General features: G+C 37.1%; 1 long non-coding RNA gene across 3 annotated transcripts in view; it reads right to left on the bottom strand.

Annotated features, from left to right (window-relative positions):
* LOC132369939 (uncharacterized) overlaps positions 1-12,455 on the bottom strand; it is an 85,678-nt gene that overhangs the window by 16,026 nt on the left and 57,197 nt on the right. Inside the window, exon 4 of one of the 3 annotated variants that reach the window (XR_009504497.1) lies at positions 2,427-2,581. The exons of 1 other annotated variant lie outside the window; for it this stretch is intronic. This is a non-coding gene — a long non-coding RNA (uncharacterized LOC132369939). Of the gene's footprint in view, positions 1-2,426; positions 2,582-4,709; positions 4,788-12,455 lie in introns of those variants that run through there. One more of the 3 variants, XR_009504495.1, reaches the window with a different exon arrangement.

Here is a 12,455-nt window from a genome sequence, read left to right as displayed (position 1 = left end):
TGACTTATGCTCATTAAGTCATGGATAAGTTGAAAAGACAAGTCTTCTGAGAGGCTACACAGCACCCCTCTCTCCCACCCCGGAGCCCCAGTATCTTCTAGGCCAAAGGTGAACAAAGCTGACCTCATACGCTTTTCACACACCTAGATCTCTACACTCCACTGGGGATTCCATGGAATTGACATTTATCTGAGGATGACCAATACTTCTAAGTGCCAAATATTGGCATCAATCCAGGGCTAATATTAAAGTTCTGAATCTGATTAGTGGGCAAAGGTGAGAAGCTAGGGGTTATAACTCAGCATGGCCAAGTCATTCATTTGAACAAAGTGATGAATGTGTTGTAAAAATAGACTCATAAAAAAGAGGAAGAAATGTATCCAAAAACCGCTGTTTCCCTTTTTTATTAGTTGTCTTTATTATCTTTTCCTGTCCTGTACCAGTGAAATAAATCTTTATTTTTTCTGCATCATTACTGTGTTTTTGAAAGACATAAAATTGACAAAGAGAAAAGAAAAATTCTCTTTATTCATGGAGAAAAGAGTTGTACAAGCAGCAGCATTTTCTGTTTTGCTTTGACAAGGCCCAGCCAATATTGCTTAAACCTGCCCAAGGAAAGCTCTATGGGCATTAAAGGAGGAATTAGACAGGAACCTTATTTCATTTCCTATTCACCATGAAGTCCTGCAACCCCAGGGTAGCAGGGACTTTAGAGACCTTGGATGAATGATTCATGCCACATCAGTGACCTAATGTCCATTGAGAAGTGGTACTTTTTGATTGCTATTTACCAAGGCGGTCTCCCACAATGAGACCTTGACTAGGGTGACTCCTCTCTCATCAAAAATCTCTCACTAAATCCCCTCTGACATTAAAAATGCTGTGTCCTACCTTTGGTGAGTTTTCAAAACTGCAGACCTGGCACCTCCTAGTGAATAGCTATTCCCCTATTTGCAGTAAAGAAAAAAATAATCCAACTGTATTTTACCAAGTGTGAAGTTTAGATTTTTTTCTGGGCTTGGTGTATAAATCGTATTTTATAAATACAGTTTACATAGTCTTGCTGAACTCTTCCTTGTCACTGAGTACCTGAACCTACCGTAATAGCACTCGAAATGTTTTGCTCTTAGCAGAAAATGATTTATTCAGTAATGTCACAGCCACCCCCATTTAAGTGAGGATGGTATTAAAGTGACTTATGCCAGAGTCTCAGTTTTGCATCACCAGTGTTCTTATTAGAGTTCTTCATGGGCGAATCAAAAATCTAAAACTATTTTGCTTTATTCTGTTAAAGATTTTTCTCTCCAGATTCACACCTCTGTGATGATGGCAAAACTTTTTTTCCCCAACCAAAGGAATGGATTTGGCTAATACGGCTGCCATCTTAGCTGTGCAGTGTTCATCCAGAAGATGATACAAAGTCTGAAGAGTATCCTGAACACTCAGAGAAAAGCCCAACTTACTGATTCTCCTCCTTCCTTTCAAGCCACTGCTGTACACAACCTTACTGGGATATCAGCAGTCTTGTATTTTAGTTGTTAGCGTTGCTCTTATTTTCTTTGCACCCAGGCAATCCATCTCTATTCCTAACTTGCCTCCTCGAAGGCTTATCTCAAGTAAATAGGACACAGAAGAACACTGTGTCAAGCAATTTTTCTAAAAGTCCTATATCAGTTCAAAGGCTTTCTCTGTTTTCACTAAGGTTTTAATTGGTATACACATTTAGATATTCAAATTATTGATTTTCAGCAATCCTCACTTAATAATGACTGCCCATTTAGCCACGCTCAAAATTCACATTCAAAAGGGTTTGCATTTATTTGACAAATACAGCCCATCACATATCACTGATACTATTTGTTTGTTAAGTATGACTGTAACTGCATATTTCCACTGGGTAAGCTGATAAAGCTGAGATAGTTGCTTGCTAACTGCAGAAACTCTGCAAATAGAATCTTTCTGGAACAACTGTTCTGTGTAAAATTAGCTTTGTTTAAAATTCACATCCAAATACAATGTGAGTCTGTTTATTACATTATCTTGCTTTTCCATATCCAAAAATCATAAAACACTGTAGAGCAGTCATTCTCTTTATCTTCATTTTATAGGCAACTGCTTAATTTGCATTAGCAAACTAAACAATCACCACTTTATAGAAATGGAAGCATTTACAGTGAAAATATCTGCAGTCCAACTATTCACAACTGGAGTATTTTTTAAGATAGCTAATAGAGGAAAAAAAGCAAACATCTACAAGTGATGAAAATTTCTCTCCCTGAAATACTCCTAGTTTTCTAATTATTTTGTTATCTATAGCAATGTAAGTAAGAACCGCAGTTCTTAGTAGATCAAAACAACCACTTTATTTTCCTCATAAATTTGAGGGTAAGGGATTTCAGAAAAACTCATCTAGATCATTTGTCTCTGATGTACGCAGTGTCAGCTGGAGTGATTAGGGATGGAGGTGCCACGTCGAAGGTGACTTCTTCATCACGTGATGGGATATTTAGCTTCTTTGGCCTTTCTCTCTCTCTTTGAAGCATCTCATCATCCAGGGTATCTCTTTATGGCTTGAGCATCTCTTCTCACAATGTAGAGGAAGATAAGGAGATTTGAAAGGAGACCAGATGTGTCCATAGTTATAAGAAAACATTCAAGAGAGTGTGGCATCACAGACACTAACAGTTAGGGTTCTCAATTGAAGGTAAATAAATTTCTTCTAACTTGTTTGAGCCAAAGGGATTTATCAAAAATACTATGTGGTTTACAGTATCTTTGGGAAGATAACAGAATTGAGCATGGATGTGTAACAGCCCTAAAGAGATTAACCAGAGAAGATACCCAAACTCATCTTCACACTCTACAACTGGCATCTCACTCATATGGCATCTATGGCATTAGGGTGAGAAAATCAAGAACTCTACTGCACTTACCCAGAAGAATAAGATGTATCTACTACTGTACTTGTCTCTGTACCTACTATTTCTGCCTTAACATCTGACCTTGAAATCCTAGAGGTCATCAGTAAAATGAAGAGCCATTTCATTTTATTGGCTGGAACAGAAGCTATTCTGTAGTTTGTCAAGAGGTAAATAGGATATAAGAATGTGGATAAAGTTTATGTATAAAATCTTGAAAGCTTTGAAACTGAGAGTGGAAAAATGAGATTGTAACTGGAAGCAACACTTACTAAATAAAGATTTTTTCATTTGTTTTTCTTTAGGATAATAGACATTAGCATACATCTATGTACTGATTAAAGAAAATTTAAAAGGTTAGTGAGATTAATAAGGTATAGATTAAGATTCAAAATCCTTAAAATGGCAAGAGGTAATGGGATAAAGATTACATATTGAGCAACTGACCTTTTACTGAAAAAAAATCTTCCTTGAAAATGAAATGATGGATAAAGGTGAAAATATGCACAGCTAAATTTTTAGTTGGAGACAGAAAAATAGAGGTGTGCCTGTTATATATTTTAATTTCCTTAAATTATTAATTTTGTCATCAGCAGATATACTGACAGGAAGTTGAAAGTGGAGTAGTTTGGGAAGTCTGGAAGGACATATGATGTTTCTTACGATAAATGATACTAAGATTACCAAGCTGTGTTTAGAGTCCATCTGACACATGGAATTATGATTTTAATGTGAATCCAGTCTGATAGGTTATATGATTTGGGTGTTAAAAAAATGATGGCTCATAGACTAACCTGGATAAAATGGAAAGTGAAGACAGGAGGTTGTTGATAGTAAGAAATTCATGACATGTATAAAGTGGAGGTCATTATATGTTCAAAAATATTTAAGCAGAAATACTTGAGTAAGTAAGGAGGAAGGATAGGGAAGTGTGGTGATAGAATAGAATGCATGCTCTTAGGATTTTGCCATTATTTAGAATTTGGTGGTGATAAATTCTGTGACCTTTTGTGTGTCTGAAAGAGAATGTGTTGGGGAGAGGGAATGTCCATGACGACTGATGATGGGGAAGTAAGTACAATGAGACCAGAATATTGGCCGGATCATTCACAACGATGCTTATGGCTCCAGGAAGAATTACTGGAGTTGGTAGGGAAAGACAAACTGGGGACTAAAATTTTCATTGAATGAATGGGGATACTTGTTGAAATCAAGGGGCAAGACCAAGAAGTCCATAGATGAAGAGGAGAAGAGCCTGGTGTCTCTGATTGTTGTGGACATCAGGCAAGCAGGATTTTTTGTGAGAAGGTAGAAGGTTACCATTTTGAACTATAAATGGTGAACAAGGGATATAATTATCCTACCAGTTTGTGTAAAAGAAATAACATAGCACTTGAGGAGGTGGTCGAGAAGGCAGTGCTCCCTGGCTGCAGCCACATTTCTGCCAAAGTAAAGAGCTGATGGGAATATTATGAGGCATGGTTGAGATGCAGGAGAATGGGATAATCATGTTTAAGGCATCCAGAGGGCACACTGAAAAGATTTCCAAGAAAGGGAGTATATGGGTGATTTATTTAGTCACCTTAAGAGAACAGAATGAGAGTGAACGTTTAGAAGACAATTGAATAAAGAAGAAACTTACTTTTCCTGCAGTGATTAGAGTAAGCAGATCTGGGAGGCACTGTAAACTAAATCCTGATAGTCTTTTAGAAATATTTTCATCTGTCTGAATCCTCTAAGAAGCACACATTAGGACAGAATTAGATGTGAAAGAGAATTTTTTGAGGTAATGCCTGTTCATGATAAAGAGGAAAGCAGGCAATTATAGGTAAAGAGAATCTTCTCTTCGGAACTTGATGTGGACCTGACCTGTGAAATAAATGATGGAAAGAGAGAGGTTGTTGTTAAAAGAGCCACAGGCAGTAGCACAGCTCTGAGAAAATTTTGGACATAATGATTGGGGGTCCCCAAGCAAGGATTGCCCAATAGAGTGGTCCTATGTTGAAGAGTTCTATACCCTGACATGCTCGGTGAATGACTGGGAACATGGTCTCATTTTATGGAAGGTACCAAGAAATCTCAGCCTCCAATTAAGTCCTTGCAGAAGCATCTCTTGATACCTCCATGACTGTCACAAGTAAACAAGTAAAGTTCTAGTGCCGTCAGACTGAATAACTCAATTTCAGGGCAATTTCTTTTGAAGATACTCACTAACATAGCACATTCTTTCCCCTAGAAAGAATCATAAACTTTTAAAAGTTTCTCTTAGATTCACATTTTAGTAGAAAGGACAGGGGAAAAAAACGATTCAAAAACTAAATAATATAATTATGCAATATGATAAGTTCTATAAACTTTCCTTATGATGTCTTTGAAGAAAAGATGAAGATAAATGACTTTATTATAGTGTAAATTGATTAATTTGCAATTTTTTGAACAGTCTTGCCCCAAAAATATTGAATTACTGATCAATGTTAGCACGCAGGAAATGTTTTAGTAACCTTGTAAGACCTGGTCCTTAACTGTGTCCCATATGACTTTTTTTTTAATCAATGATTTAAACATATGAAAAGACATCAGCGGGTGGTAGGACGGTGATGGGGGACAATAACTGTTTGGGCTGTGAAGGATAAAATACTCGGAATCCAAAAAAATCTCAAGTGTCTGGGATGGCAAATCAGAAGAAATTAAATACAAGAAGATTGAGCTCACAGTTCTAACATTTTAAGTGCAAGGTAGTGAAAATCACCTACTGCTCTGCTCTGAACAGAAAGAGCCCTGGCAGGACGGCACACAGAGTCAGATGTCACGTTCTTAAAAGATCACTGATATTGGAAGATGTTTCAGGGGATATAAACAGGACAGGCAGGTGACTTAAAGCTATGCCACATACTGAATGCCAGTCAATAGAGGCTGGCATCGCATTCAATGAATTACATTTATCTTAGTCTTACAATTAAATCTTAAACTTGTGAGGATCTTCCACAAAGCCTTCTGTCTGATTTCTAAGGGCACCAAACACCTTCCTGCATCATGGCCTCTAAACTCACTCCCTTTCTCTCCCTGAACACTCCACTTCCTTTACCCCTAGTATCCATATGACCAGTCACCTCAGTGCTCCTGAGAATGTGTAAAGGTGCCTGTAAGCAGTTAGATGGGTGTAGACACACACGCACACCCACACACACAGGTGTCAAAGCTTGCTTCCCCAGTGTCTAACAGGATACCTGCCGTATATGACTCATCCAGTAAGTTCTTATTTAATCATTGATATGAGGAATATTTTTTAAGAAATGAATGTGGTTAGCCTGAGAGAAGATTCTTGGGGGAGGAAGGTAGATAATGAGTAATCTTTTAAAATAAATTAAGGGTTTTCTTTTAGAAGATCTATTAAGCTGTTTCAACAGAACTTCTATTAGAAGATCTATTAAGACGTACTAAGTTGTTTTGGTAACATAGTAAGAGGCAGACCTGAAAGAAACAGTTTAAAGCTCCAGGGTTAGATTTTGCTCAATAATTGGGAAAGCTTTCTAAGCGGGATAATTATCTAAAGCATAGACTATTTGTTAAAATTCTGAATATTCTGTCATTAAGATGTGCAGAAATCTTGTTTATATCTTAGGAACATTTTCTTTTCACACTATAACATCTCTGAAATTAGCATGTCTCTTTCATGTCATATTGTCTTAAAATTACTATTATAATTATTATTTTCCATGCATTCCTGATCATCAGAAATAGTTAGCATTAAACGTAAAGAATAGTTGTTACTGGATTAAAAGATAGTCATGTCCCCTCCCAGGAATCAAATGGCTGTGGGAAGAAGGGCGTTCATGGTGAATGTTTAGTAACATTCCTGAAGTAGGTGAGTGATGTTCTCTCGCCAATGTTGTGGATAAACAGAGGATGATTTTGTGTGAAAAAAATAAGCATCTTTGACTTGTAAGTTGGTTGATTCAAAAGGATAACGTTCTAGTGTTAGTGCAAGTTCATGTGCCCAATGCACAGTGAGGCCAAACAAACCGAAACAGCGGGTTTGGAGCAGAGAAAGGTTTATTTCAGTTCCACGCAAGGTGACAGGTGGCTTATGCTCTAAAACCCCCTGAGCTCCCGGAAGGGTTTCGGCAAAGCATTTGTAAAAGCCAGTTTAGGGAGAGGGGTCGCAGGGTATGCGATCAGCTCATGAACAATTCTGATTGGCTGAAGGTGAAGTAACAGGGCAGAGTCACGGGGGTTAACCTTATCAGTCCTTATCAGTCCTCAGCTCCCGGAGGCCCGTGGCTATGTACCCATGGTCATCAAGTTGTTAACGTCATCCATTTGGTGGGGGGTTTTCACATTTCACAACTCAGGAAATGTGCATCAAATACTGTTATCTAGCTACTTCAGAGAGAAGCTAAAGCAGAGGATATGGGGGGAAGGCCTGTCCCAGGAAGGTCCCATAGGGTCCTGCTCAGCTACACTAGGAGTGTAGAAATTTTAGAATTCATTAACCAAATGATGTGCTTTTGTTTTTCTTTTGATGTATGCACAAAAGTAACGCATGAAAAAAATCCATGCCCAAGTAAGTTTAAAAGAAGGCTTTAATAAGCATATAACTTAAATGCTGAGAAAGCAGTCTGTAGTAGTTTAATTGGCAGTGTTTTTCCTCCTCTCAAAGGGTGCACAAAGTAACATGTGACTGGCAATCAATTTTATCTTATAGTCTATGAAGTATGATTTAGATTCTAGATTATGCTACCTTTAAAAGAGGGTGTTGGAGAGCATACATTAGAAATGCATGGACAGTTGGAACCTAACATATTGCAATTGCATTTTAACTTTAAATTTGTATGCTTAATGTTATGGGCTGAATTGCAGCATATCAAAAGATGTGTTGAAGTCCCACCCTAGTGCCTGTTAATGTGACCTTATATAGAAATAGAAAATTTGCAAATGTAATCAAGCTAAGATGAGGTTATACTGAACTAGAGTAGCTCCTATTCCAACATGACTAGTGCCTTCATATGAAAAGAAAAGAGAGACACAGGGAGAAGAACACCATGTGAAGACACAGAGATACAGAAGGAAGAGGGCCAGGTGAAGATGGAAACAGAGATCGGAGTTATGTTGCCAAAAGCCAAGAGACCACCGGGGGGCTACCAGAAGCTGGAAGAAGCAATGAAACGTTCCTCCCCTGGAGGTTTCTGAGAAAGCATGACCCTGACAAAGCCTTGATTTTGAACTGCTAGCCTCCAGAAGTGTGAAACAGTACATTTATATTGCTTTAAAATCTGCCCTGTTTCCTAGAGTTGCCATAATAAAGTATGACACACTGGGTAGCTTAAAACAACAGAAATGTATTCTTTCAGAGTCCTGGAGGCTAGAAGTCCAAATCAAAGTGTTTGCAGGACCATAGTCTCTCAAAAGCTCTAGGGGAGAATCTATTCCATGTCTTTCTCTTAGTTTTGGTGTTGCTACTGGCAATCCTTGGTTTTCCTTAGTTTGCAACAGTGTAATTCCAATCTCTGACTCCATCACCCAATTCTCCCCCTGTGTTTTCTTATCTCCTTCTTATAAGGACACCCATCATATCGGATTAAGGGCCCACCCTCTACCAGTATGACCTCATCTTAGCTAATTACCTCTGCAGTCACCCATTATCTCCAAATAAGATAATTTTTTGAGGTACTGGGGGTTGGGACTTTGATATATTTTTTTGGAGGACATAATTCAACTCATAACATTTCACAAAATAATGTCATTTTCCATATTTGTTAGCTAAAAAGCCTCAAGAAATATCTTTAGTTTTATGATAGTTTAGACATGGTTTCTTGTACATACCTTTTAATCCATGTTATTAGACAAAATGCAAATTTGTGGTTACAAGGTGTCTAAATCATTTATTTTAGGTCTTATATAAACACTTATAAATGTAAAGAATGGTATTTCAGTCAGGAAGTCTGACATGTTAATTTTATTATTATATATATTTCACTGTCTCTGTTAGGAGGAAATAATAGAGACCATGTCTAAGAATCTGAAATTTTAATATTTGTGTTAATTATTAATTATTAATGAGACAAGACTATCATATCATATTATATATTCTTTTAAAAACTAAGCTTTTAAAATAGATAATTCAAAAGACATATGAAAGATAAACAAATTTTTAAATAACCATCCTTTAACCTAATAGCAATAAGCTGCCAACTTAAAATGTGGTTATCAGTATATTCTGGATTAAACCAACTGTCTTCAAAGATTAAGTTGTCCAGCTGGTGTCCACTTTCCATTTATGACAGTTTAAACACCTAGAACTCATATTTATAATATGTCTTCCTTCCCTAATAAATTGTTAAGTGATTTAATTTTTCAATGTTGTTTGCAGTAAGTGCCATGCCTAATATAATGAAATATGTGAATCTTTCCTACAATAATTTGGTAATTTAATTGAAAGTATGTGGTATGTGTGTGTGTGTGTCTATGTGTATATGCAAGACCATTTTGATCACTGATTCTACCCGCAGTAGGAATAAAAAAGAGCATTTCATTCAAAACGAATGTAGAATATTATTTTCATGGTTGAGGCACCACAAATTTCCCTTCCAGTAGACCTATCACAATTCAAAATGTACTAGCATCTAATGGGAACACACCATCTGTTAACAAAAATAAAATCAAATGGCTTGTGTCACATCTATCAATTCATCTGTCAGGTTTGGGATGAAGAAAAACATGAGTGTAAAATTCTAAATATTCTTCCATGGTTAGTATCCAGTGTAATTCATAGCAACACTCTAAGAAGCCTCCTAGGTTTTAGGCTTGCTTCTTGTCTTCTTTAAGGTCAAAATCCCCTCGTACTACAGAAAAATAAGAGAGTTTCTTTCCATGAAAAATGAGACAAGAGCTGGTGTGGGAAAGGCACAACCCTTTTAAAAGAATGGTTGAACTAAGATAAGGGAATCTTAAAAGATTTATCCAAAAGGAATGCCATTTTGGGGTCCAGGGAAGAGGCAAATATCTAGTTATATCCCTAAGCTCCTGCAGAGTGGGAATGCCTTTCAGTAAACTAAAAAGAGAACTGGCCACACTTTCTCTGACTTCCTGTTGTGAAGAACTAAGGGCCTAAAAGCATCCTGTTTATGGTCCAAGGACTTTAGCTGCTCCAATGTGCCTCTATTAACCTGGCATTAAAGAAGTTAAACAAAGTGTACTTTTTCCCATCCAGAAATAAAGAGGCTAGTCACCTTCATCAATAATCTATCCTATACACTACAGAATACTGAATGCATTTTGATTAATACTTATATGAGAAATAACTTTTTTCTATGAACTGTCGAGGTAGGCCCTCATAAATCATTGGGTTTCCTTGGAAATCAGCAGAAAAATTGAATATTAATACACCCTTTGTTTATTTTCTTGAGATTCCCTTATTTAGGTGCATCAAAAATATCAGAAGCTAAACTTTTACTATTCATAGGAATAACTAAGAGACTAAGATATCTTATTGCTAAATATCAGCCCTAGAAAGCATATGGCAAAGATAGTCTGTTCTGTGGATCTGCAAGGCAAGAACGTGAACTGATGGATAGACTCTATGGGCAAACATTAGGCTTAATAAAAGAAAGGATGTTCTATCTGGCCATTCAAAAGGGGAAGAATTGTTTTCAGAGAGAGTGCATTCTTAAAAGTGGACTTTTCAGGTTATATTCCCTGCATTAGTTTCCTTTTCCCCTTTCCAACAGCTTCTGATGTTTTTGGTGTGTGGTGGGGAAGGGGTTTTTGTGGTTTCTGGGAAGCCAACTTTATCCTCCAGGTATAAACCATGTGACCAAGGCTAAGCCAATCAATGCATTCTAGTCTAGGCCATAGTGGTTGGTTCATGTTTGCCTGTGACATAAACTGATGCCAGCAGTGTGAGTCTCAGGATCTTTTCTGGGAGTTTGGGGTTCGAATGTGCGTGGTCTTTGATCAATGTGTATGAAAATGAATGTGGTATGTGAAACTGTGCAAATATTTTTGCTACATAGTGTGAGGAGGGGAAAATCTGAGGATGAAGTGGGCACAGGGAAGAGTAAAGTCAGAAAAGCCCAGCACACAAAAGAAGCCAGGGCCCTGATGCCATGATGCACCTCTGGATCAAATCATACCTGAAGGAAACCATGTCTCTGGACTTACTGACTATATGAAAAAGTCAATTTTCAATTTTTATTTATGTTACTTTGAGTTAAGTTTTATGTCACTCAGAACCAAAAGCAAACTTATATAACCTGTCACTTGAGTTGCAGAATTGCAGGGTGGAAGAGAATTTTAAGATCAGCATCATGACAGGCTGTTGTGTTGGAGGAATTTGCTAGTATTATAGTTTGAGTTATTAAAATTTGGAAGGGTTTCCATTTAAAATAAGGACAAATACAGGTTTTTTGTGTAATGGCATCACTATCATTTAGTTGGGAGTAAGAGGAGTATTTTAATAACCACCATGGCTAGAATAACACATAACTCATGCATTTTTTTCCATTGTCTCAGCACTTAGGTCCATGTGTGTTTACTGTGACTGTGAATATCATTCATCATGTTTTGCAGAGAGAAAGAGAACAGCTGAAGATGAGTGATCTAGAAGTTTATTTCTAGAGAATGTTTCTAAGGGGATGAGACTGAGCTAAAAACAGTAGCACTGAACCAGCCACCTAAAGACCTGCAAACCTTGAGATTCGTGATTCGATGACATCTGCATATGCAAATTAAATCCTAGAAACTGGCATCCTCTTTTTGTTGTCTTGTTTGTTTTTATGCTTTTATATCAAAGCAGTTAATTTATTTTCATTCCTCTTTTGTCTTTCTACACTGCCAATATGTGTGATTTTTTTTAATTTTTGAAGATAGTCATTGTTGCTCTGAAAGATTCACTTCTGTTCCTGGCCTGCCAAAAGAATTCACTGTCTTCACCTGTAACCATAAAAAAAGGTTCAATTCATTTTAATATGACAGTTCCAACATTTGGGCAAATTACTTAAGCTTATTGTGACTCAGCTTCCTCAAGGTAAGTGGGGATCATAGTACTTTTCTTTGAGGTTTTTAATGAGTTTTGAATAAGATCATGCAAGTAAAGTTCTTAGCACAGAGTCTGGCACATTTTAAGCACTAAATGATTGCTTCCCTTTGTATGAAATGAATCTGACATATAACTTAGATGGCCTGTGGTATATCCTCAAATTTTCAAAGTTACATTGAGACTGGAGAAGAAAAAACATGTAATATTTATATATTACAGACTCCAAAACATTTTGCTACATATCTTTCTTATTCTGAAGAGAAATGAGTTTAGTATCATTATTTCCAATTTACAGATGAGGGAACTGAGGCTCAGAGAAGTGAAGTGATTGCACACAAACAGAAAATGGAAAATTGAGAATCCAAATCCGGGGGTTCTGGTCCTTGACCCGTATTCTTCCTGTTATGACCTTACTTCATTCAGCCATCATGACTCTTACGTGAAAGAGCTCAGAAAACCTCTGCCCAAGATCACATGTGTACAGATAAAGAGAGGAAGCT

This window comes from Balaenoptera ricei, chromosome 8 (genome assembly GCF_028023285.1).
Source record: "Balaenoptera ricei isolate mBalRic1 chromosome 8, mBalRic1.hap2, whole genome shotgun sequence".
NCBI lineage: Eukaryota > Metazoa > Chordata > Mammalia > Artiodactyla > Balaenopteridae > Balaenoptera > Balaenoptera ricei.
This window is presented reverse-complemented; position numbering and strand designations above follow the sequence as displayed.